The following is a 27002-nucleotide window of genomic DNA, read 5'->3' on the forward strand; positions in this document are numbered from 1 at the left end:
CATTTTTTTGTCACATGAATTTTAGTATAGCTATCATTGAATAATGATTGAATACATAAGCTTAAGCAACAAAACTTTTTTTTTTCAAAGTGGTACTTAAAGGAACAGGAAGAGCAGTGAACCGACACACTGGGAGCTTCCGCTACAAACAAGCTTAAAATATAGACTTATTTAACTTTTTTCAGAACAATTTCTCATGTCGGGGCTTCAATACAAGAGGGACATTACAGACGAGCAGCATGGAGGTATTTGAATGTTTTTTGGTGTGTCTTTTTGGACCAAGAAAGTTGGTGTCCATAGACAACCATTATAGAGAGCCTAAGCGGAAGCAGGAAGTAACGGTCACCATGGGACCTCAACTCTGAAAAACTTGCCATTCACTTGCATTGGACTGACAATTTTATTTCGCGATCCGATTGAATTGCGTCATGAGAAAAAAATATGACCTCTACCTGTTTAAAACATCACGTTTCATGAAGAGAAATCAGCAGGTTATCGTAAAACTATTGTAGAATAAAATTCGGAAGAATCCGTAACCAGAAAGACTACAAGTCGCGTAGTGACGTCACCATGGCGACCACATGCCGCCCTTTCCCGTGTCAGTTGGTGACGTATTTTCTGTGGGACAGCAGATCTGTAGTCCGTAGAGCAGTCTTCACACAAAATACATTCTCCTGTTGTCATTTTACAATAAACTGCTGCTTTTTTCGGTCGAAACGTGATGTTTTAAAACCGGTAGAGGTCATATTTTTTTCTCATGGCGCAATTCAATCGGATCGCGAAATAAAATTGTCAGTCCAATGCAAGTGAATGGCAAGTTTTTCAGAGTTGAGGTCCCATGGCGACGTTACTTCCTGCCAAGGGCGTAGAATTGGGTAGGGACGCTAGGGACACGTCCCTACCAATACTCAGCCGCTGTGTCCGCTGTCCGTGGTGTTTAGTCAAATGATTATGGCAGAAAAAGGGTTAACAGCCGGTCTCTGCTAGAAGTCCCACCTCTAACCTAAATATCTACCTATTGGTCCGGCCGTTTCTCGCTAACGTACATGTGATTGGCCGTCCCCGCTGTCACTCGCGAATGTAAGTTGTCAACATGTTCGGCATTTGTTCTGTAACTGTAGAGCCTCAACAATAGGCTACAGATAATGAATAAAAGCCAATATTTAATGGCAAACAGATAAGGTTTTTTTTTTTACTACTAGCTTATTATTTCCATGTATCGTCCTTTGTGAAAGGGAGCAACTGCTTAAAAAAACAAAAATAAAGAACATTGGTCGGGAAAATAGGCCTACAAAAAAAACCTCAGATGCTCATGTAATTTTATACATCCATATTTTCGGGGAATAAATTACACATTGTGTGAAAGTAAAAGCCTTTTTTCCTCATGCAATAACTGTACCATCAAGCTCTATGATCATTGTATCCCTCATGTATCTGTTCATATGTCCTGCATCAACATATTCAGTCAGGTGACAGAGACAGACAGTAGAGAGGCTGGAGGAGATGGAGAGACCAGAGGAGGTAGAGGAGAGGCTAGAACAGATGAAGGAGGAGAGGCAGGAAGAGGTAGAGAAGGAGGAGATGGAGAGACCAGAGGAGGTAGAGGAGGAGAGGCTAGAACAGATGAAGGAGGAGAGACAGGAAGAGGTAGAGAAGGAGGAGATGGAGAGACCAGAGGAGGTAGAGGAGGAGAGGCTAGAACAGATGAAGGAGGAGAGGCAGGAAGAGGTAGAGAAGGAGGAGATGGAGAGACCAGAGGAGGTAGAGGAGGAGAGGCTAGAACAGAGGGAGGAGAGGCAGGAAGAGGTAGAGAAGGAGGAGATGGAGAAGGAGAGACCAGAGGAGGTAGAGGAGGAGAGGCTAGAACAGAAGGCGGAGAGGCAGGAAGAGGTAGAGAAGGAGGAGATGGAGAGACCAGAGGAGGTAGAGGAGGAGAGGCTAGAACAGAGGGAGGAGAGGCAGGAAGAGGTAGAGAAGGAGGAGATGGAGAGACCAGAGGAGGTAGAGGAGGAGAGGCTAGAACAGATGAAGGAGGAGAGGCAGGAAGAGGTGGAGAAGGAGGAGATGGAGAGACCAGAGGGGGTAGAGGAGGAGAGGCTAGAACAGATGAAGGAGGAGAGGCAGGAAGAGGTAGAGAAGGAGGAGATGGAGAGACCAGAGGAGGTAGAGGAGGAGAGGCTAGAACAGATGAAGGAGGAGAGGCAGGAAGAGGTAGAGAAGGAGGAGATGGAGAGACCAGAGGAGGTAGAGGAGGAGAGGCTAGAACAGATGAAGGAGGAGAGGCAGGAAGAGGTAGAGAAGGAGAAGCTGGAGGAGGTAGAGAAGGAGGAGATGGAGGAGAGGCAGGATGAGGTAGAGAAGGAGAAGCTGGAGGAGGTAGAGAAGGAGGAGATGGAGGAGAGGCAGGAAGAGGTAGAGAAGGAGAAGCTGGAGGAGGTAGAGAAGGAGGAGATGGAGGAGAGGCTGGAAATTCACAGGTGAGGTTAAATAATGATGGATGTGTTAGTCATGATGATGCACAGTTGACTTCAGCCAGAGCAACTGAGAACTCTTCTAAGTTGCCTTCTTGTCTTTCATTAGTTGCTCATTAGTTACCCCTACGTAACATGAAATTATGATTGCAAATGCAAAAAACATCAACTTTCAGGAGCGATGCCTCGGAGCACTTTTGTGTCCCCACCAATGTCAAAATCAAACCTACTCCCTTGCTTCCTGCTTCCGCTTAGGCTCTCTATATGGACAAATACTGCTGCGAGGACCCCCCCGTAACTCAGAGAAGGAACGGAGGACTCTGAAAATTCTCACAGCTCTTAGTCAACATGAGTAGATAATGAGTGAAATTTGAATTTTGGGTGAACTATCCCTTTAACCAAGACCAACAGACTAGGGATGCAAATTATGATTAATTCATTAATATTTAACTACTTAAATCACAGAAGCATAAACTGATTTGTGGAACTCAGCCTGATGTAACCAGGCTGATGGTAACCCAGTGGTTTTTGGCTTGTGACTCCTACACACAGCAGCATCATGTCGCTCTTTACAATAAAGGCAAAAAATCAATACATGGCCACGTGGATCTGTTTACAAAGACGCAGCGAAAAATCAATACATGGCCATGTGCATTTGTTGACAGCTGCCGAAAAATCAATACATGGAGCGGTGAAATAAGTTTTTTTGTGCATCCACCTTGTTGTTCCACATTGTTAGCCAAGATAATGTTTCTGAAATTCAGTTTGTTGTGCCATGGTGTCCTGAAATCCTGTGGGAAACACTGATGCCACGTCTTGACCACATGTCAGCTGATCAGCTGCAGCAGAGGAAACTCCGCTGTTCTCAGCTCCACCTCAACGAGCGCTTTTTTTTTTTTTAATTATATGGTGCGTTCCAGGCAGGCTTTTTAACCCGTAAGTCACGACTTCAAGTCACCAGTTATGAGTTTGTAGCGTTCCAGGCAAGTTACGAGTTACGAACTGGGAACTGGGAGGAGATCGATCTAGTACGAGTTCACAGGTGGGAAGTTACGAGTTTGACTGTACGTTCTAACGGGTAACCATAGAAACAGGTCGGAAAAATACGAGTTACGGGTTGCCTCGAACGCACCATAAGCTCAGGTAGCGACACACAGGGCGGATCCGGTTTGTTTATCAAAGCTTGGTCGCTGTGAGGTGAGCGCTCCTTGGCTCGACAGGAGGGAGAGAACGGCACAGAGAAGCGGTCAAGTGGCAGCTTGGCCCCAACGAAAAGGTTAGTTGTAATTTCTCACAAATAGCAGGTAGGTGTGTTAAAGAAACAAAAAAGCAACTTCACCGCGTTGCATTCGGTCATGGAGTGAAATGTTTACATGAAGGGGGGCTACCGAAGGTTAGCAGAGCAGCTCGCGCTAGCTTGACTAAATGTTTACATGAAGGGGGAGCTACCTAACGTTAGCAGAGCAGCTGCTAGCTAATTGACTAAATGTTTACATGAAGGGGGAGCTACCTAACGTTAGCAGAGCAGCTGCTAGCTAATTGACTAAATGTTTACATGAAGGAGAGCTACCTAACGTTAGCAGAGCAGCTCGCGCTAGCTAAGTTAATTGACTAACATGCAGCCTGGGGCACAGTGCACGCAGAACTTGAACTGCAAGTCTCCTCTGTTCACACTTTGAGTTTGACTTCAGTTTCCTCTCGTTCAGACTATCGGGGAAGGATAGAGAGGAAGAGAGAGAGTCTACACATGCAGCTGTTTAAAGACTGAAAATTGTGTTCAACTGTGCATCCACAGCTAGTGTAAGCAGGAGGCTCCACAGCTGTTTGACCTGACTCACGCGTGTTTCATGTCCCCCCTTCAGTGTGTCCCAACACACCATATATTACATAGAGCCTATAACACTGGGCTACTTTTGCTTTCTATAGTTCACATCACTTCTATCACAGGTCAATCCAACCCTGTAACACTTGATATTCATTTGTTTTCAGCTGTAACAATCACTGCAGTATTAAAACAGGCTACACAAACGTCACATTGGCTAGAACCAAGTTCAACTTATGTGGAAAAAATATGACTTGGAGCCAGATACTCACAGATGTTGATATTTATGTAAATTATTGATGTTCTCCTTTAACGGTTTCTTATTATTTGGTCTAATGATTTTGGTTTTGTTGATTAGTTGCTTAATAATGATGATTTATCATTTCAGGCAGAAGAACAGCCATGTGATGCTGAGTCCGCTGACACTGAACTCTCCAGACAGAGTCCATCATCCTCCATCATGCAGGTAGGACTCACTTTATTGTGTTTTGTGTTTCATTTTTAGTCAAATATGTACAACTTTGCTCTTGTGCACACTGTTTGGTTGAGTTTAGATCAGTGCAACATTGGTTTTACACATGCTGCTAAGCAAGGGAGTAGGTTTGATTTTGACATTGGTGGGGACACAAAAGTGCTCCGAGGCATCGCTCCTGAAAGTTGATGTTTTTTGCATTTGCAATCATAATTTCATGTTACGTAGGGGTAACTAATGAGCAACTAATGAAAGACAAGAAGGCAATTTAGAAGAGTTCTCAGTTGCTCTGGCTGAAGTCAACTGTGCATCATCATGACTAACACATCCATCATTATTTAACCTCACCTGTGAATTTCCAGCCTCTCCTCCATCTCCTCCTTCTCTACCTCCTCCAGCTTCTCCTTCTCTACCTCTTCCTGCCTCTCCTCCATCTCCTCCTTCTCTACCTCCTCCAGCTTCTCCTTCTCTACCTCTTCCTGCCTCTCCTCCATCTCCTCCTTCTCTACCTCCTCCATCTCCTCCTTCTCTACCTCTTCCGGCCTCTCCTCCTTCATCTGTTCTAGCCTCTCCTCCTCTACCTCCTCTGGTCTCTCCATCTCCTCCTTCTCTACCTCTTCCGGCCTCTCCTCCTTCATCTGTTCTAGCCTCTCCTCCTCTACCTCCTCTGGTCTCTCCATCTCCTCCTTCTCCACCTCTTCCTGCCTCTCCTCCCTCTGTTCTAGCCTCTCCTCCTCTACCTCCTCTGGTCTCTCCATCTCCTCCTTCTCTACCTCTTCCGGCCTCTCCTCCTTCATCTGTTCTAGCCTCTCCTCCTCTACCTCCTCTGGTCTCTCCATCTCCTCCTTCTCTACCTCTTCCTGCCTCTCCTCCCTCTGTTCTAGCCTCTCCTCCTCTACCTCCTCTGGTCTCTCCATCTCCTCCTTCTCTACCTCTTCCTGCCTCTCCTCCTTCATCTGTTCTAGCCTCTCCTCCTCTACCTCCTCTGGTCTCTCCATCTCCTCCTTCTGTACCTCTTCCTGCCTCTCCTCCCTCTGTTCTAGCCTCTCCTTCTCTACCTCCTCTGGTCTCTCCTTCTCCATCTCCTCCTTCTCTACCTCTTCCTGCCTCTCCTCCTTCATCTGTTCTAGCCTCTCCTCCTCTACCTCCTCTGGTCTCTCCATCTCCTCCTTCTCTACCTCTTCCGGCCTCTCCTCCTTCATCTGTTCTAGCCTCTCCTCCTCTACCTCCTCTGGTCTCTCCATCTCCTCCTTCTCTACCTCTTCCTGCCTCTCCTCCCTCTGTTCTAGCCTCTCCTCCTCTACCTCCTCTGGTCTCTCCATCTCCTCCTTCTCTACCTCTTCCTGCCTCTCCTCCCTCTGTTCTAGCCTCTCCTCCTCTACCTCCTCTGGTCTCTCCATCTCCTCCTTCTCTACCTCTTCCTGCCTCTCCTCCTTCTGTTCTAGCCTCTCCTCCTCTACCTCCTCTGGTCTCTCCATCTCCTCCTTCTCTACCTCTTCCTGCCTCTCCTCCTTCATCTGTTCTAGCCTCTCCTCCTCTACCTCCTCTGGTCTCTCCATCTCCTCCTTCTCTACCTCTTCCTGCCTCTCCTCCCTCTGTTCTAGCCTCTCCTCCTCTACCTCCTCTGGTCTCTCCATCTCCTCCTTCTCTACCTCTTCCTGACTCTCCTCCTTCATCTGTTCTAGCCTCTCCTCCTCTACCTCCTCTGGTCTCTCCATCTCCTCCTTCTCTACCTCTTCCTGCCTCTCCTCCCTCTGTTCTAGCCTCTCCTCCTCTACCTCCTCTGGTCTCTCCATCTCCTCCTTCTCTACCTCTTCCTGCCTCTCCTCCCTCTGTTCTAGCCTCTCCTCCTCTACCTCCTCTGGTCTCTCCATCTCCTCCTTCTCTACCTCTTCCATCTCCTCCTTCTCTACCTCTTCCTGCCTCTCCTCCCTCTGTTCTAGCCTCTCCTCCTCTACCTCCTCTGGTCTCTCCTTCTCCATCTCCTCCTTCTCTACCTCTTCCTCTCCTCCTTCATCTGTTCTAGCCTCTCCTCCTCTACCTCCTCTGGTCTCTCCATCTCCTCCTTCTCTACCTCTTCCTGCCTCTCCTCCTTCTGTTCTAGCCTCTCCTCCTCTACCTCCTCTGGTCTCTCCATCTCCTCCTTCTCTACCTCTTCCTGCCTCTCCTCCCTCTGTTCTAGCCTCTCCTCCTCTACCTCCTCTGGTCTCTCCTTCTCCATCTCCTCCTTCTCTACCTCTTCCTGCCTCTCCTCCCTCTGTTCTAGCCTCTCCTCCTCTACCTCCTCTGGTCTCTCCATCTCCTGCTTCTCTACCTCTTCCTGCCTCTCCCCCTCCCTCTGTTCTAGCCTCTCCTCCTCTACCTCCTCTGGTCTCTCCATCTCCTCCTTCTCTACCTCTTCCTGCCTCTCCTCCTTCTGTTCTAGCCTCTCCTCCTCTACCTCCTCTGGTCTCTCCTTCTCCTCCTTCTCTACCTCTTCCTGCCTCTCCTCCTCCTTCTGTTCTAGCCTCTCCTCCTCTACCTCCTCTGGTCTCTCCATCTCCTCCTTCTCTACCTCTTCCGGCCTCTCCTCCTTCATCTGTTCTAGCCTCTCCTCCTCTACCTCCTCTGGTCTCTCCATCTCCTCCTTCTCTACCTCTTCCGGCCTCTCCTCCTTCATCTGTTCTAGCCTCTCCTCCTCTACCTCCTCTGGTCTCTCCATCTCCTCCTTCTCCACCTCTTCCTGCCTCTCCTCCCTCTGTTCTAGCCTCTCCTCCTCTACCTCCTCTGGTCTCTCCATCTCCTCCTTCTCTACCTCTTCCGGCCTCTCCTCCTTCATCTGTTCTAGCCTCTCCTCCTCTACCTCCTCTGGTCTCTCCATCTCCTCCTTCTCTACCTCTTCCTGCCTCTCCTCCCTCTGTTCTAGCCTCTCCTCCTCTACCTCCTCTGGTCTCTCCATCTCCTCCTTCTCTACCTCTTCCTGCCTCTCCTCCTTCATCTGTTCTAGCCTCTCCTCCTCTACCTCCTCTGGTCTCTCCATCTCCTCCTTCTGTACCTCTTCCTGCCTCTCCTCCCTCTGTTCTAGCCTCTCCTTCTCTACCTCCTCTGGTCTCTCCTTCTCCATCTCCTCCTTCTCTACCTCTTCCTGCCTCTCCTCCTTCATCTGTTCTAGCCTCTCCTCCTCTACCTCCTCTGGTCTCTCCATCTCCTCCTTCTCTACCTCTTCCGGCCTCTCCTCCTTCATCTGTTCTAGCCTCTCCTCCTCTACCTCCTCTGGTCTCTCCATCTCCTCCTTCTCTACCTCTTCCTGCCTCTCCTCCCTCTGTTCTAGCCTCTCCTCCTCTACCTCCTCTGGTCTCTCCATCTCCTCCTTCTCTACCTCTTCCTGCCTCTCCTCCCTCTGTTCTAGCCTCTCCTCCTCTACCTCCTCTGGTCTCTCCATCTCCTCCTTCTCTACCTCTTCCTGCCTCTCCTCCTTCATCTGTTCTAGCCTCTCCTCCTCTACCTCCTCTGGTCTCTCCATCTCCTCCTCTACCTCTTTCTGCCTCTCCTCCCTCTGTTCTAGCCTCTCCTCCTCTACCTCCTCTGGTCTCTCCATCTCCTCCTTCTCTACCTCTTCCTGCCTCTCCGCCTTCTGTTCTAGCCTCTCCTCCTCTACCTCCTCTGGTCTCTCCATCTCCTCCTTCTCTACCTCTTCCTGCCTCTCCTCCTTCATCTGTTCTAGCCTCTCCTCCTCTACCTCCTCTGGTCTCTCCATCTCCTCCTTCTCTACCTCTTCCTGCCTCTCCGCCTTCTGTTCTAGCCTCTCCTCCTCTACCTCCTCTGGTCTCTCCTTCTCCATCTCCTCCTTCTCTACCTCTTCCTGCCTCTCCTCCCTCTGTTCTAGCCTCTCCTCCTCTACCTCCTCTGGTCTCTCCATCTCCTCCTTCTCTACCTCTTCCTGCCTCTCCTCCTTCATCTGTTCTAGCCTCTCCTCTACCTCCTCTGGTCTCTCCATCTCCTCCAGCCTCTCTACTGTCTGTCTCTGTCACCTGACTGAATATGTTGATGCAGGACATATGAACAGATACATGAGGGATACAATGATCATAGAGCTTGATGGTACAGTTATTGCATGAGGAAAAAAGGCTTTTACTTTCACACAATGTGTAATTTATTCCCCGAAAATATGGATGTATAAAATTACATGAGCATCTGAGGTTTTTTTTGTAGGCCTATTTTCCCGACCAATGTTCTTTATTTTTGTTTTTTTAAGCAGTTGCTCCCTTTCACAAAGGAGGATACATGGAAGTAATAAGCTAGTAGTAAAAAAAAAACCTTATCTGTTTGCCATTAAATATTGGCTTTTATTCATTATCTGTAGCCTATTGTTGAGGCTCTACAGTTACAGAACAAATGCCGAACATGTTGACAACTTACATTCGCGAGTGACAGCGGGACGGCCAATCACATGTACGTTAGCGAGAAACGGCCGGACCAATAGGTAGATATTTAGGTTAGAGGTGGGACTTCTAGCAGAGACCGGCTGTTAACCCTTTTTCTGCCATAATCATTTGACTAAACACCACGGACAGCGGACACAGCGGCTGAGTATTGGTAGGGACGTGTCCCTAGCGTCCCTACCCAATTCTACGCCCTTGCTGCTAAGCACAGTCTGGTTTCCTGATTCAGTTGGGACCAACCAGTCATTACTATGAATACTATGTTACACACTTGTCTGGTGTTTCTTTATTTTGGGGGACCACCGTAGCTGATTCAGTTGGGACCAACCAGTCATTACTATGACTACTATGTTACACACTTGTCTGGTGTTTCTTCATTTGGGGGGACCACCGTAGCTGAGAGATAATCTCCACATTTACTGATACTGATATTACTCTTTCATTCACAATGTCAACAACACACCATATATTACATAGAGCCTATAACACTGGGCTACGTTTGCTTTCTATAGTTCACATCACTTCTATCACAGGTCAATCCAACCTTGTAATACTTGATATTCACTTGTTTTCAGCTGTAACAATCACTGCAGTATTATAACAGGCTACACACAAACGACACATTGACTAGAACCAAGTTCAACTTATGTGGAAAAAATATGACTTGGAGCAAGATACTCACAGATGTTGATATTTATGTAAATTATTTATGTTCTCCTTTAACTGTTGCTTATTATTTGGTCTAATGATTTTGGTTTTGTTGATTAGTTGCTTAATAATGATGATTTATCATTTCAGGCAGAAGAACAGCCATGTGATGCTGAGTCCGCTGACACTGAACTCTCCAGACAGAGTCCATCATCCTCCATCATGCAGGTAGGACTCACTTTATTGTGTTTTGTTTTTCATTTTTAGTCAAATATGTACAACTTTGCTCTTGTGCACACTGTTTGGTTGAGTTTAGATCAGTGCAACATTGGTTTTACACATGCTGCTAAGCACAGTCTGGTTTCCTGATTCAGTTGGGAACAACCAGTCATTACTATGAATACTATGTTACACACTTGTCTGGTGTTTCTTTATTTGGGGGGACCATTGTAGCTGATTCAGTTGGGACCAACCAGTCATTACTGTGACTGCTATCTTATACACTTGTCTGGTGTTTCTTCATTTCTGGGGACCACCGTAGCTGAGAGATAATCTCCACATTTACTGATACTGATATTACTCTTTCATTCACAATGTCAACAACACACCATATATTACATAGAGCCTATAACACTGGGCTACGTTTGCTTTCTATAGTTCACATCACTTCTATCACAGGTCAATCCAACCCTGTAACACTTGATATTCACTTGTTTTCAGCTGTAACAATCACTGCAGTATTATAACAGGCTACACACAAACGACACATTGACTAGAACCAAGTTCAACTTATGTGGAAAAAATATGACTTGGAGCCAGATACTCACAGATGTTGATATTTATGTAAATTATTTATGTTCTCCTTTAAAGGTTGCTTATTATTTGGTCTAATGATTTTGGTTTTGTTGATTAGTTGCAATGATGATTTATCATTTCAGGCAGAACAGTCATGTGATGCTGAGTCCGCTGACACTGAACTCTCCAGACAGAGTCCATCATCCTCCATCATGCAGGTAGGACTCACTTTATTGTGTTTTGTGTTTCATTTTTAGTCAAATATGTACAACTTTGCTCTTGTGCACACTGTTTGGTTGAGTTTAGATCAGTGCAACATTGGTTTTACACATGCTGTTAAGCACAGTCTGGTTTCCTGATTCAGTTGGGACCAACCAGTCATTACTATGACTACTATGTTACACACTTGTCTGGTGTTTCTTTATTTGGGGGGACCACCGTAGCTGATTCAGTTGGGACCAACCAGTCATTACTATGACTACTATGTTACACACTTGTTTGGTGTTTCTTTATTTGGGGGGACCATCGTAGCTGATTCAGTTGGGACCAACCAGTCATTACTGTGACTGCTATCTTATACACTTGTCTGGTGTTTCTTCATTTGTGGGGACCACCGTAGCTGAGAGATAATCTCCACATTTACTGATACTGATATTACTCTTTGATTCACAATGTCAACAACACACCATATATTACATAGAGCTTATAACACTGGGCTACTTTTGCTTTCTATAGTTCACATCACTTCTTCTATCACAGGTCAATCAAACCCTGTAACACTTGATATTCATTTGTTTTCAGCTGTAACAATCACTGCAGTATTATAACTAGAACCAAGTTCAACTTATGTGGAAAAAATATGATTTGGAGCCAGATACTCACAGATGTTGATATTTATGTAAATTATTGATGTTCTCCTTTAACGGTTGCTTATTATTTGGTCTAATGATTTTGGTTTTGTTGATTAGTTGCTTAATAATGATGATTTATCATTTCAGGCAGAAGAACAGCCATGTGATGCTGAGTCCGCTGACACTGAACTCTCCAGACAGAGTCCATCATCCTCCATCATGCAGGTAGGACTCGCTTTATTGTGTTTTGTGTTTCATTTTTAGTCAAATATGTACAACTTTGCTCTTGTGCACACTGTTTGGTTGAGTTTAGATCAGTGCAACATTGGTTTTACACATGCTGCTAAGCACAGTCTGGTTTCCTGATTCAGTTGGGACCAACCAGTCATTACTGTGACTACTATGTTACACACTTGTCTGGTGTTTCTTTATTTGGGGGGACCATCGTAGCTGATTCAGTTGGGACCAACCAGTCATTACTGTGACTGCTATCTTATACACTTGTCTGGTGTTTCTTCATTTGTGGGGACCACCGTAGCTGAGGGATAATCTCCACATTTACTGATACTGATATTACTCTTTGATTCACAATGTCAACAACACACCATATATTACATAGAGCTTATAACACTGGGCTACGTTTGCTTTCTACAGTTCACATCACTTCTTCTATCACATGTCAATCCAACCCTGTAACACTTGATATTCATTTGTTTTCAGCTGTAACAACCACTGCAGTATAATAACAGGCTACACCAGGCGTGTCTAAACTATTCCACAAAGGGCCATGTGGCTGCAGGTTTTAGGTCCAACCAATCAAGAGCACACCATTTGACCAATCAGCTGTCTGAAGACTGAGATCAGCTGATTAAATGAATCAAGTCTGGTGTGCTCCTGCTTGGTTGGAATGAAAACCTGTAGCCACATGGCCCTTTGTGGAATAGTTTGGACAACCCTGGCTATATAAACATCACATTGACTAGAACCAAGTTCAACTTATGTGGAAAAAAATATGATTTGGAGCCAGATACTCACAGATGTTGATATTTATGTAAATTATTGATGTTCTCCTTTAACTGTTGGTTATTATTTGGTCTAATGATTTTGGTTTTGTTGATTAGTTGCTTAATAATGATGATTTATCATTTCAGGCAGAAGAACAGCCATGTGATGCTGAGTCCGCTGACACTGAACTCTCCAGACAGAGTCCATCATCCTCCATCATGCAGGTAGGACTCCCTTTATTGTGTTTTGTGTTTCATTTTTAGTCAAATATGTACAACTTTGCTCTTGTGCACACTGTTTGGTTGAGTTTAGATCAGTGCAACATTGGTTTTACACATGCTGCTAAGCACAGTCTAGTTTCCTGATTCAGTTGGGACCAACCAGTCATTACTATGAATACTATGTTACACACTTGTCTGGTGTTTCTTCATTTGTGGGGACCACCGTAGCTGAGAGATAATCTCCACATTTACTGATACTGATATTACTCTTTCATTCACAATGTCAACAACACACCATATATTACATAGAGCCTATAACACTGGGCTACGTTTGCTTTCTATAGTTCACATCACTTCTATCACAGGTCAATCCAACCTAGTAACACTTGATATTGACTTGTTTTCAGCTGTAACAATCACTGCAGTATTATAACAGGCTACACACAAACGACACATTGGCTAGAACCAAGTTCAACTTATGTGTATAAAATATGACTTGGAGCCAGATACTCACAGATGTTGATATTTATGTTCTCCTTTAACTGTTGCTTATTATTTGGTCTAATGATTTTGGTTTTGTTGATTAGTTGCTTAATTATGATGATTTATCATTTCAGGCAGAACAGCCATGTGATGCTGAGTCCGCTGACACTGAACTCTCCAGACAGAGTCCATCATCCTCCATCATGCAGGTAGGACTCTCTTGTGCACACTGTTTGGTTGAGTTTAGATCAGTGCAACATTGGTTTTACACATGCTGCTAAGCAAAGTCTGGTTTCCTGATTCTGTTGGGACCAACCAGTCATTACTATGACTACAATGTTACACACTTGTCTGGTGTTTCTTCATTTGTGGGGACCACCGTAGCTGAGAGTAGGGATGTCCCGATACCACTTTTTCACTTCCGATACGATACCGATATTGCAGCCTTCAATATCGGCCCGATACCGATATTGATCCGATATTAGGGGTGGTGAAAAAAAAACTAATTATTATATATATATATATATATATATATATATATATATATATATATTTATATATAATTATTTATATGTTTCAAATTCTAATACAAAGGAGAGTCCTCCTGTTGCTGACTGACAGGCTGCTGCTGTCATGTTCTTCTATGGGACAAACAGTAGTGAGCTTACTTTTGAACTGTGAAATATTAAAAAATAAACCTTATTTACAACTGTTATTGAATTACTGTAGGTACATCAATGTCAAACAAAAGGCAAAATCTTCTTGCTTCAAGGTTTTATTTGTCACTCCAAATTGAAGATTATAGCCTGCCTTACAGTAAAAATGGCATACATCAAATAAAAAGAGGAGTAAAGCAATATATTAAGCAGCAATATTTAAGCATCAAAGATGTTTAATCAAACCCACATAGTTTGAAACAACGTTCAAAACACACAGCCAGCGTCACAACTAAGCATAAAGCCCGCTAGCTTAATGCTAACGTATAATGTAAAACGCCATAGACAGGCTAACAGAAATTAGCATCGTTAATTTAATGCTGGCTTTTTAGCACTGTTACTCGCGCCCGGTGTGAACGCACCGTAACCTGACCGTAACACGGCACAACATGTGGACCAGCTGGTCTTCCTCCAGAAGAATCTGACCACTGACCTTTAGAGCAATATAGCGCATTTACCGTTGATTAGCGGGCAAGCGCGACCTGTCCATGCACCTGTGTCTGTGTGTGACACGCTGTTGTTATTGTGATCATGTGATCTCTGCATGCTGCAGCCGGCCGCTCTTCTTCTCTGGCAGGCGGCGCACCAACATTAAGGTGCATTAGCGCCACCTACTGTGTTAAAGCGTGAACGAGAGTCACCTATTCATATGGGAGAGAAGTGCTGGAGCGGAATAATGGACTGCTTTTATCGGAGCGTTTATATCGGAGATTTTAGATGCAGTCCGATATAATCCGATATTCGTTTTTTTGGCTGATATCGGACATAAATCCGATATCAATATCGGATCGGGACATCCCTAGCTGAGAGATAATCTCCACAATTACTGATACTGGTATTACTCTTTCATTCACAATGTCAACAACACACCATATATTACATAGAGCCTATAACACTGGGCTACGTTTGCCCCCTGTGAAGGGTGGATGAGTCTGTAACTGCAACCACTGGATGGCCCTAGGCTCCTGATAAAGATCTGAAAGTTTAAGGCTGATAACTCAAAGCGCATAGACGCTATTAAATAATTGCTGTTGAAATATGTCTCCCGCAACAGGAGGCTTTAAACATGACCATTGCTTTTTGGCCATTTTGGACCTTTCTGAATGGAACAGAGTTCTGATTTTTGGCACAAACAATCTATTCCCCAGTCTGGACTAGAACCTAAAAGCTCAGCTTCCCAGCTTAAAATATTGGTGAGTTATTCCAGAAATTAGGGCTAAAATCATCAGATTTCACATGAAAAGTTGACCTTTGACCCCTGTGAAGGGTGGACGAGTCTGTAATTGCAAACACTGGATGGCTCTAGGCTCCTGATAAAGGTGTGAAAGTTTCAGGCTTATAACTCAAAGCGTGTGGAAGCTATTAAATAATTGCTGTTGAAATATGTCTCCCGCAATAGGAGGCTTTAAACATTACCATTGGTTTTTGGCCATTTTGGACCCTTCTGAATGGAACAGAGCTCTGATTTTTGGCACAAACAATCTATTCCCCAGTCTGGACTAGAACCTAAAAGCTCAGCTTCCCAGCTCAAAGTGTTGGTGAGTTATTCCAGAAATTAGGGCTAAAATCATCAGATTTCACATGAAAAGTTAACAAATAGTTCACATCACTTCTTCCATCACAGGTCAATCCAACCCTGTAACACTTGATATTCATTTGTTTTCAGCTGTAACAATAACTGCAGTATTATAACAGGCTACGTCACATTGACTAGAACCAAGTTCAATTTATTTGGAAAAATTATGATTTGGAGCCAGATACTCACAGATGTTGATATTTATGTAAATTATTGATGTTCTCCTTTAACGGTTGCTTATTATTTGGTCTAATGATTTTGGTTTTGTTGATTAGTTGCTTAATAATGATGATTTATCATTTCAGGCAGAACAGCCATGTGATGCTGAGTCCGCTGACACTGAACTCTCCAGACAGAGTCCATCATCCTCCATCATGCAGGTAGGACTCATTTTATTGTGTTTTGTGTTTCATTTTTAGTCAAATATGTACAACTTTGCTCCTGTGCACACTGTTTGGTTGAGTTTAGATCAGTGCAACATTGGTTTTACACATGCTGCTAAGCACAGTCTGGTTTCCTGATTCAGTTGGGACCAACCAGTCATTACTATGAATACTATGTTACACACTTGTCTGGTGTTTCTTTATTTGGGGGGACCACCGTAGCTGAGAGATAATCTCCACATTTACTGATACTGATATTACTCTTTCATTCACAATGTCAACAACACACCATATATTACATAGAGCCTATAACACTGGGCTACGTTTGCTTTCTATAGTTCACATCACTTCTATCACAGGTCAATCCAACCTTGTAATACTTGATATTCACTTGTTTTCAGCTGTAACAATCACTGCAGTATTATAACAGGCTACACAAACGTCACATTGACTAGAACCAAGTTCAATTTATGTGGAGAAAATATGATTTGGAGCCAGATACTCACAGATGTTGATATTTATGTTGGGACCAACCAGTCATTACTATGACTACTATGTTACACACTTGTCTGGTGTTTCTTTATTTGGGGGGACCATCGTAGCTGATTCAGTAGGGACCAACCAGTCATTACTATGACTACTATGTTACACACTTGTCTGGTGTTTCTTTATTTGGGGGGACCACCGTAGCTGATTCAGTTGGGACCAACCAGTCATTACTATGACTACTATGTTACACACTTGTCTGGTGTTTCTTTATTTGGGGGGACCATCGTAGCTGATTCAGTAGGGACCAACCAGTCATTACTGTGACTGCTATCTTACACACTTGTCTGGTGTTTCTTCATTTCTGGGGACCACCGTAGCTGAGAGATAATCTCCACATTTACTGATACTGACATTACTCTTTCATTCACAATGTCAACAACACACCATATATTACATAGAGCTTATAACACTGGGCTACTTTTGCTTTCTATAGTTCACATCACTTCTTCTATCACAGGTCAATCAAACCCTGTAACACTTGATATTCATTTGTTTTCAGCTGTAACAATCACTGCAGTATTATAACTAGAACCAAGTTCAACTTATGTGGAAAAAATATGATTTGGAGCCAGATACTCACAGATGTTGATATTTATGTAAATTATTGATGTTCTCCTTTAACGGTTGCTTATTATTTGGTCTAATGATTTTGGTTTTGTTGATTAGTTGCTTAATAATGATGATTTATCATTTCAGGCAGAAGAACAGCCATGTGATGCTGAGTCCGCTGACACTGAACTCTCCAGACAGAGTCCATCATCCTCCATCATGCAGGTAGGACTCACTTTATTGTGTTTTGTGTTTCATTTTTAGTCAAATATGTACAACTTTGCTCTTGTGCACACTGTTTGGTTGAGTTTAGATCAGTGCAACATTGATTTTACACATGCTGCAAGCACAGTCTGGTTTCCTGATTCAGTTGGGACCAACCAGTCATTACTATGACTACTATGTTACACACTTGTCTGGTGTTTCTTTATTTGGGGGGACCACCGTAGCTGATTCAGTTGGGACCAACCAGTCATTCCTATGACTACTATGTTACACACTTGTCTGGTGTTTCTTTATTTGGGGGGACCATTGTAGCTGATTCAGTTGGGACCAACCAGTCATTACTGTGACTGCTATCTTACACACTTGTCTGGTGTTTCTTCATTTCTGGGGACCACCGTAGCTGAGAGATAATCTCCACATTTACTGATACTGATATTACTCTTTCATTCACAATGTCAACAACACACCATATATTACATAGAGCTTATAACACTGGGCTACTTTTGCTTTCTATAGTTCACATCACTTCTTCTATCGCAGGTCAATCAAACCCTGTAACACTTGATATTCATTTGTTTTCAGCTGTAACAATCACTGCAGTATTATAACTAGAACCAAGTTCAACTTATGTGGAAAAAATATGATTTGGAGCCAGGTACTCACAGATGTTGATATTTATGTAAATTATTGATGTTCTCCTTTAACGGTTGCTTATTATTTGGTCTAATGATTTTGGTTTTGTTGATTAGTTGCTTAATAATGATGATTTATCATTTCAGGCAGAAGAACAGCCATGTGATGCTGAGTCCGCTGACACTGAACTCTCCAGACAGAGTCCATCATCCTCCATCATGCAGGTATGACTCACTTTATTGTGTTTTGTGTTTCATTTTTAGTCAAATATGTACAACTTTGCTCTTGTGCACACTGTTTGGTTGAGTTTAGATCAGTGCAACATTGGTTTTACACATGCTGCAAGCACAGTCTGGTTTCCTGATTCAGTTGGGACCAACCAGTCATTACTATGTTACACACTTGTCTGGTGTTTCTTTATTTGGGGGGACCACCGTAGCTGATTCAGTTGGGACCAATCAGTCATTACTACGACTACTATGTTACACACTTGTCTGGTGTTTCTTTATTTGGGGGGACCATCGTAGCTGATTCAGTAGGGACCAACCAGTCATTACTGTGACTGCTATCTTACACACTTGTCTGGTGTTTCTTCATTTGTGGGGACCACCGTAGCTGAGAGATAATCTCCACATTTACTGATACTGATATTACTCTTTGATTCACAATGTCAACAACACACCATATATTACATAGAGCTTATAACACTGGGCTACTTTTGCTTTCTATAGTTCACATCACTTCTTCTATCACAGGTCAATCAAACCCTGTAACACTTGATATTCATTTGTTTTCAGCTGTAACAATCACTGCAGTATTATAACTAGAACCAAGTTCAATTTATGTGGAAAAAATGTGATTTGGAGCCAGATACTCACAGATGTTGATATTTATGTAAATTATTGATGTTCTCCTTTAACGGTTGCTTATTATTTGGTCTAATGATTTTGGTTTTGTTGATTAGTTGCTTAATAATGATGATTTATCATTTCAGGCAGAAGAACAGCCATGTGATGCTGAGTCCGCTGACACTGAACTCTCCAGACAGAGTCCATCATCCTCCATCATGCAGGCAGGACTCACTTTATTGTGTTTTGTGTTTCATTTTTAGTCAAATATGTACAACTTTGCTCTTGTGCACACTGTTTGGTTGAGTTTAGATCAGTGCAACATTGGTTTTACACATGCTGCAAGCACAGTCTGGTTTCCTGATTCAGTTGGGACCAACCAGTCATTACTATGACTACTATGTTACACACTTGTCTGGTGTTTCTTTATTTGGGGGGACCATCGTAGCTGATTCAGTTGGGACCAACCAGTCAACCAGGAAATATGGAGGGAAAGAAGGAAGGAAATATGGAGGGAAGAAAGGTAGGAAGGACAGATGGAAGAAAGGGAAGAAGAACAGATGGTAGGAAGAAGGGAAGGAAGGAACAAATAAAGGATAAAAGGGAGTAGGAAGGACAGATGGAAGGGCATGAGGAAGAAGGGGAGGAAGGGCAGGAGGAAGAAAGAGCGGTTAAAAGGAAGAAAGAGGTTAAAAGGGCAGAAGGAAGTCAGGTCAGGGAGGAAGGACAGAAGGGAAGAAGGACAGATGGAAGGGAAGAAGGACAGAAGGAAGACAGGGAGGAAGGACAGAAGGAAGACAGGGAGGAAGGATAGATGGAAGGAAGGAAAGGACAGAAGAAAGAAAGGATAAAAGGACAGATGGAAGGAAGGAAAGGACAGAAGAAAGAAAGGATAAAAGGACAGATGGAAGGAAGAAAGGACTGAAGAAAGAAAGGGAGGAAGGAAGGAAGGACCAAAGAAATGATAAAAGGAAGTAGGAAGGACAGAAGGAAGAAAGGGAGGAAGGACAGATGGAAAGAAGAAAGTGGGCCGGATTGCACCCCTTGGTGGGCCGGTTCTGGCCCACGGGCCGCATGTTTGACACCTGCCACATCTGGTTCCCTCCTACTTGCATGTCAGTAATTTGTTGTTGTTTTTTTTGTCTTTCGTTTTTAGAAACTTCTGTCACAACAGAGGAAAGTGAGACAGCAGGGTCAGATGTGAGCCACAGAAAAATAGTATCACAACAGGATCCTCACAAACCTCTGACGAGGTTGAAAGGTAAAGTTTTTAAAATTTGAATTTCAAGATTGGCTGCCAAAAAATAAGTAAATTAACGAGAGCTACTTTGTTTGTGTTGTGTGTTGGTGTATAGGGCGACAACCTAACAAAAAAAGGATGTGGGAGAAGGATGAGGTCGCTGCCGTGGAAAGGCACATGATGTCCTTCATAGAGTCATGTCGGGTTCCTGGAAAAAGGGACTGTGACAAGTGCCTTGACAGTGAAAGAAAAGCCCTTCGAAATAGAAACTGGCTAAGTCTTAAGTTTTACGTTAAAAATCGCATCACAGCACTGAAAAAAAAAAAGTAGAGTTTAACCCTTAAAAAGGAAGGGAAGGAGGGAGGAAGAAGGAGGGAAGGAGGGAGGGAGGGAAGGAGGGAGGAAGAAGGATTGAAGGAGGGAGGGAGGGAAGGAGGGAGGAAGAGGGATGGAAGGAGGGAGGAAGGGAAGGAGGGAGGAAGAAGGATGGGCGGGAGGGAGGGAGGGAAGAAGAAGAACAGATGAAGGAAGGAAGGACAGATGAAGGAAGGAAGAAAGGACAGATGAAAGGATGGAAGAAAGGACAGATGAAAGGATGGAAGAAAGGACAGATGGAAGGAAGGAAGAAAGGACAGATGAAAGGATGGAAGAAAGGACAGATGGACGGAAGGAAGAAAGGACAGATGAAGGAAGGAAGGACAGATGAAGGAAGGAAGAAAGGACAGATGAAGGAAGGAAGGACAGATGGAAGGAAGGAAGAAAGGACAGATGAAGGAAGGAAGGACAGATGAAGGAAGGAAGAAAGGACAGATGAAAGGATGGAAGAAAGGACAGATGGAAGGAAGGAAGAAAGGACAGATGAAGGAAGGAAGGACAGATGAAGGAAGGAAGAAAGGACAGATGAAGGAAGGAAGGACAGATGGAAGGAAGGAAGAAAGGACAGATGAAGGAAGGAAGGAAGGAAGGACAGATGAAAGGATGGAAGAAAGGACAGATGAAAGGATGGAAGAAAGGACAGATGGAAGGAAGGAAGGAAGGACAGATGAAGGAAGGAATGACAGATGGAAGGAAGGAAGAAAGGACAGATGAAAGGACAGATGGAAGGAAGGAAGAAAGGACAGATGAAAGGATGGAAGAAAGGACAGATGGAAGGAAGGAAGAAAGGACAGATGAAGGAAGGAAGGACAGATGAAGGAAGGAAGAAAGGACAGATGAAGGAAGGAAGGACAGATGGAAGGAAGGAAGAAAGGACAGATGAAGGAAGGAAGGACAGATGAAGGAAGGAAGAAAGGACAGATGAAGGAAGGAAGAAAGGACAGATGAAGGAAGGAAGGAAGGACAGATGAAGGAAGGAAGAAAGGATAGAAGGAGGGAACATTTACCCTAACAGCTGAACTTAGATCTGAGGGAGGAAGGAAGGACCCGGGAGGACAACAGGAAGGTTAAAGAGTCTGTATCTCCTGGTGCACGTTGCCTGTTTAAGGGTTAACCCTTAAATGATAGAGTTAGAGTTAGATGTGTTAGAGTTGATGTGTATTGATATGGGTATAGTTAGGTATACCAATAGTTAGTGATACCACCATAATTGTAAAGTTACAATTATTTGTGTACCGTGGACTGTCAAGCTATTAAAAACTGTAGCCTTTGGCCCACATCCACTGTGTTTGTCATTAAGTGATATAAATGCTTAAACACAGGCATTATGGGCACTGACACACATTTTGCATGAACTGTTCGTCCAGACAACAGGTGATCTCTGGCACGTGTGAGTATCTGTACATAAATGTGTGTATGTGCAGATCTGCATCACAGTATGTGAATGTGCTGTACATTTACTGTATAAGTGAATGTACAGCATATGCAACGCACCATATGTATGAACACCAAAATCCAGCCAAAGCCAGAAAATTAACAGACAAGCCAAAAATGTCTTGAGTGAGGCATAAGGGTTAAGAAAACATGCTGCCAAGCAGCACAAATACATTTGATCAGGCGTGTTTAGATGCCAGTAGAGCCAGGAGCAACAGCTGCATAAAAACATTAGCGCAGCTACGTAACTGACATATAAAGTAACAAATAAAATTGGTTCTCAGCTGGTTCACAAGTTGAACTGACTGGTTAACGGAGTCAGTGGTGTGTAAGGTCTCTACAAAGTAAGTTGAACCTGAATGTGTGTTAAGTGGTCCACAGGAAGACAGAAAAATCAGACAGTGTGTATATGTGGACCCCACCAATCACAAAAACATGACAAGTCCCCAGGAAGTTGTTCCTGGTCAGGTGAGGGACTCTACTTCTTCTGATTGACAATTTGAAGTGACATCTGTGTTTCTGGCTGTTCCAGTATATTGCTTGATTTTTTTCAGTGCTGTAGAACCTTCAGAAAGGGTGGTCCCCAGATTGCACGTCCACGTCTTGTGTCCCTACAATGGCATATAGACAAGGCTGTGTGTGTGTGTGTGTGTGTGTGTCTCTCACTGGATGTGGTTGTGAGCCAGCTGCAGCTCCCTCAGGTGAGTCAGAGCGTCGAGTCTCTCCATCCTCTGGATCACGTTGTGGTTCAGATTTAACACCTGCACACGCTGAGACACACTCACACACACACACACACACACACACACACACACACACACACACACACACGTTAAACCAGGTCGATCCAGATGAGACGCTGTCGTGTCCTGTGAACTCCAACGCACCACACGAGTGAAGAGACGACGGAAACAAAGAGGAACAAACATTTTACACATTTCTTTCAGTGTCAAAACGTCCTGGTTTAAATAAAGTTTACTGTATTAAAGGTATAGTACGTAGTAGGGATGCAACGGTTCTCGGTAAAATACCGAACCGTTCGGTACGGCCTGCACGGTGCAATACGCTCTTGGACCGCGGTATTTCAGATTCAGCTTCCATCAGCTCTTGCTGCTTTACAGGCAGCTGTGCCGTGTATGTGTGTGCCTGGCCGTTTAAGGCGAAAGCCCGCCCCCGCGAGTCGATGTCCAATCACTGTTGAGCAGTAGTCGAGTTGTAAAAAAAATTCAGGGGGGATGGTCAATTTTTTTCACCTTATTAAAAAAAGGGGGGGGGGGTGTAATTCATGTAAATTATATAATATAATTTATTATTATAAAATTAAAAATTATATATAAATATATATATTTTATTATTATTATGGAGCTTCTCCACTAGTACCAACTCAGCTGGGCTTTAATTGATTTGCCATCTTTATACAGCACTGTAGGGGGGTCTGGGGGCACTCCCCCAGAAAACTTTTTTGATTTTTAACACATAAATAAGGCATTCTGGTGTACTCTGAGGAGAAAATAAAGGGAAAAGACAACATTGCTTCAGATAAAACATTTAAAAAAGCCCATTTAGTAGGACTACTGACTAAGGTTCCTTTCATTGTAATGACAAGAATGGCTAAAGTGTATGAAAGTGAACTCAGAACTGGTCTAGTGTGGAGCTGTGGCTGGAGAGCAAAAACAAAACTCTGACCGAGAATAGTCACTCCTCGCGCTCATAGACGTTAGAAAAATGTAAACACACTAACGTCAGCGGGTTGCAGCACCACGCCGGACCGGACCAGGCCGGTCCACTGACCCACCGGCGGTCTGCCCCTGCTGGCGCGAGTCGCCACGATTGCAGAAACTTGTCCCCTTTTCCGTGACTCGGAGCCGCTCGGAACGCTATCTATCGCTAGAGTTCAGATTGTTACCTTGGTTACCTGGCTGTTAACCAATAAAACACGGAGGAGGATTCTCGCTTCTACAACACTTCTCTCTGATTGGTCGTGGCGTCGTGCCTGTGTTGCATTCACTGTGACCGGGGAATTACAAAACCTTCTCAGTTAATGTGCGCTTCTGTTTAACTCCGTCTGAGAAAACATCCTGGACCTGGGCTATGTAAGAAATGTTTGGGGCTAGAACCGGGAATGCCCAGGCCAGGCGACAGCCTGAATATAATTATAGTTATGTCCAACATTTAATGTAAAAAGGGGATGGAGAGGGGGGATGGCATTTTTACAGGGGGGATGATTTTGATCATTTTTATTTCAGGGGGGATGCCATCCCCCCCCATCCCCCCTCAACTCGACTACTGCTGTTGAGCCTCCACACACTCACAGTGACTCCCCCCTGCAACTGAAAGTGCAGCAGCTCACACACAGAAGAGGGGAACAAACAAAAAAAAGAAAACAAACAGGCGGCAGCATGAGCGGTCGCTGATCGCAATCGCGGGGGAAATTAATTAGTTATTAGCGCGATTTAGCACATTTAGCTTTTATTAGAGTTCCAGCAGGACTCTGTCCATGCACACTGTGGTCGCGTATCCGCGTGCCCACGTGTCGGCGCGCGATAGAGAGACCGAGGATGGCAGGAGGAGTTGACTGACAGGGATGAGAGGTGGTGAAAGGCTGTTTAAAAAAACACAATAGACTAACTCCTTCTCTCCCAGTGAGAGACTGTGGCTGCAGCATAGTGACGTCTTCCATGACGGCAATATAGCGCCATCTCTCTTTGAAAGTGGCTTCAGAGTGTTCACCATGAAAGACTAAAGGAGTGCAGAGGGAGGAGCTAGGGGCTGTTCACAGACAGTTCAGGTGTGTGTGTGTGTGTGCGTGCGTGTGTGCGTGCGTGCGTGCGTGTGTGTGTGAGAGAGAGAGATAGAGAGAGAGGAGAGCTATATTATAAATATTATAAATTATAAACATTATTTTGGGAGAAAAAAAAAGTTCTCTGCACAAAACACATACCGAAACCGTACCGAGAACCGTGGCCAAAAACCGAGGTACGTATTGTACCGTGGGCTACCTGTACCGTTGCACCCCTAGTACGTAGGAATCCCCCCCATCTAGCGGTGCGGTTGCATATCTGAACGTATTCTTGAAGTTGCATTCAGGTGAAATGGGGCAGACGTCAGACAGACAACAGACGCTGCATGTAACAGGATAAACAAGCCTCTATGTAAACAAGTGACAACATGTTGTCATGGTGATGTGGTATTGTTTTACCGTCTTTCTCTGGTGGAGTAAAATGACATCCGGTCGGTTTGCCGACGGCCGTCTGCCTGACTGCACCTGAATGCAACACCGGTGCCTCCGTCCTTCCTCACACTACACAGTGGTGACAGTTTTAACAGGCCGTTTCCGTGGTTACCTACGGTCACGATGCAACATGGCCGCCTCGGTTCGGTGCGTCGCCCACTGTCTTTGTAACGACTTGTAACAACTCATTCTAAGGAACCAGAAAGCTTTACTTTGGATGCAGCTGAGATTCACCTTCAGTCAAATACGGATTTATGAAAGACAGGTTTGATTTTTGATCATAAAAAGACAAATAAGTTACAGACTGGGGCTTTAAAGGGATACTTCACCCAAAATCTTTAAGGTGGAAGCACAGAGACTAACACACACACACCTGAATGTGTTGGTCTGTAGCTGAAGGACGAAGAGCCAGAGGACGACAAGAAGACAACTTCAACAACAACTCCTCTGTGATGCACCTGATACCTGAGAGGAGGAGGAGAGGGGAGGAGGAGGAGGAGAGGAGAGGAGGAGAGGAGGAGGAAGAGGAGGTGGAGAAGAGAGGAGGGGAGGAGGAGGAGAGAGGAGAAGAGAGGAGGAGGAGGAGGGGAGGAGGAGAAGAAGAGGAGAGGACGAGGAGGAAGAGGAAAGGAGAGGAGGAGAGAGGAGAAGAGAGGTGGAGGAGGAGAAGAGAGGAGGAAAGGAGGAGGAGAAGGAGAGAGGGGGAGAGGAGAAAAGAGGAGGAAAGAAGGAGGAGGAGGAGAAGAGGAGGAGGGGAGAAGGAGAGAGGGGGAGAGGAGGAAGAGAGGAGGAGAAGAGAGGGGTGGAGGAGGAGGAGAAGGAGAGAGGGGGAGAGGAGAAAAGAGGAGGAAAGAAGGAGGAGGAGAAGAGGAGGAGGGGAGAAGGAGAGAGGGGGAGAGGAGAAAAGAGGAGGAAAGAAGGAGGAGGAGGAGAAGAGGAGGAGGGGAGAAGGAGAGAGGGGGAGAGGAGGAAGAGAGGAGGAGAAGAGAGGGGTGGAGAGGAGGAGGAGGAGAGGAGGAAAGGAGGAAGAGAAGAAGAGGAGAGGAGGAGGTGGAAGAGGAAAGGAGGAGGAGGAGAAGAGAGGAGATGAGGAGAGGAGAAGAGAGGAGAGGGGTGGAGGAGAGGTGAGGAGAGGAGGAGAAGAGGGGTGGAGGAGGATGAAGAGAAGAGGAGGAGAGGAGCAAGATGATGAAGAAAGAGGAGGAGAGGAGAAGAAAAGAGAGGAGGAGAGGAGGAGGAAGCGGAGAGGAGGAGGAGAAGAGAGGAGATGAGAAGGAGAAGAGAGGAGAGGAGGAGGAGATGAGGAGAGGGGTGGAGGAGAAGAGAGGAGATGAGGAGGAGAGGAGAAGAAAAGAGGTGAGGAGGAGGAGAGAAGGAGGGGGAGAAGAGAGCAGGGGGAGAGGAGGAAGAGGAGGAGGAGAGAGAACGTGAGAGAGGAAGAGAAGAAGAGGAGGAGAAGAGAGGAGAAGAAAAGAGAGGAGGAGGGGGAGAGAGGAAGGAGATTAAGAACAGAATCATCACGTGACTAATCTGCTTTAAAGTCTTTAGCTCCTCCTCCACCTCCTCTGGTCTCCTGGAAGACTGCTCCTCTCTCCTCCTCCTCCTTCTCCTCCTCCTCTCTCTGCTCCTCTTCCTCCTCCCTCTGCTCCTCCTTCTCCTCCTCCCTCTCCTCCTCCATGTCCAGGCTGGATGAACTGTGGAAGGAGGAGAGACGCAGTAGAAACAGAGATGACGCCTTCACGGTGCCTTGTTACGGGTCGGAAAAATAAAAACTGACTCAAACTTTGAATAAATTAGTGAACAAAAGTAAAAGAGCAGCAAACTTTCACCACACACTAAACCAAATATCTACCTATTACTTTACTTAACTTTACTTTATTTATTGGTTTATTTGGGTGGGACAATGCACATTAATGGACATATAAAAACATGTAGGCTAAATGTCAGCGTCTGCGACGTGTGCCCCATGACACTTTTAAGTTGAACTGTGCACTGGTAAGACGTGAGTTATTCACCTCACAGCGCAATGCTCCAGGCAAAAATATTCCACAGA

At 44.6% G+C, this 27002-nt stretch overlaps 2 long non-coding RNA genes across 2 annotated transcripts; both read left to right on the forward strand.

The window, feature by feature from the left end:
- Positions 1 to 10785: 10785 nt before the first annotated feature.
- LOC146980675 (uncharacterized) lies at positions 10786 to 12674 on the forward strand. Its single transcript, XR_015036665.1, has 3 exons — positions 10786 to 10847; positions 11628 to 11705; positions 12632 to 12674. It is a non-coding gene; the product is annotated as an uncharacterized LOC146980675 (long non-coding RNA).
- A 3121-nt stretch (positions 12675 to 15795) lies between these two features.
- On the forward strand, positions 15796 to 18931 carry LOC146980676 (uncharacterized). The gene is made up of 4 exons (XR_015036617.1): positions 15796 to 15861; positions 17110 to 17187; positions 17967 to 18044; positions 18815 to 18931. It is a non-coding gene; the product is annotated as an uncharacterized LOC146980676 (long non-coding RNA).
- Positions 18932 to 27002: the final 8071 nt, after the last annotated feature.

This window comes from Trachurus japonicus, chromosome 9 (assembly GCF_045865225.1).
Source record: "Trachurus japonicus isolate A0001 chromosome 9, Traja_1.0".
Taxonomy (NCBI): Eukaryota; Metazoa; Chordata; class Actinopteri; order Carangiformes; family Carangidae; genus Trachurus; species Trachurus japonicus.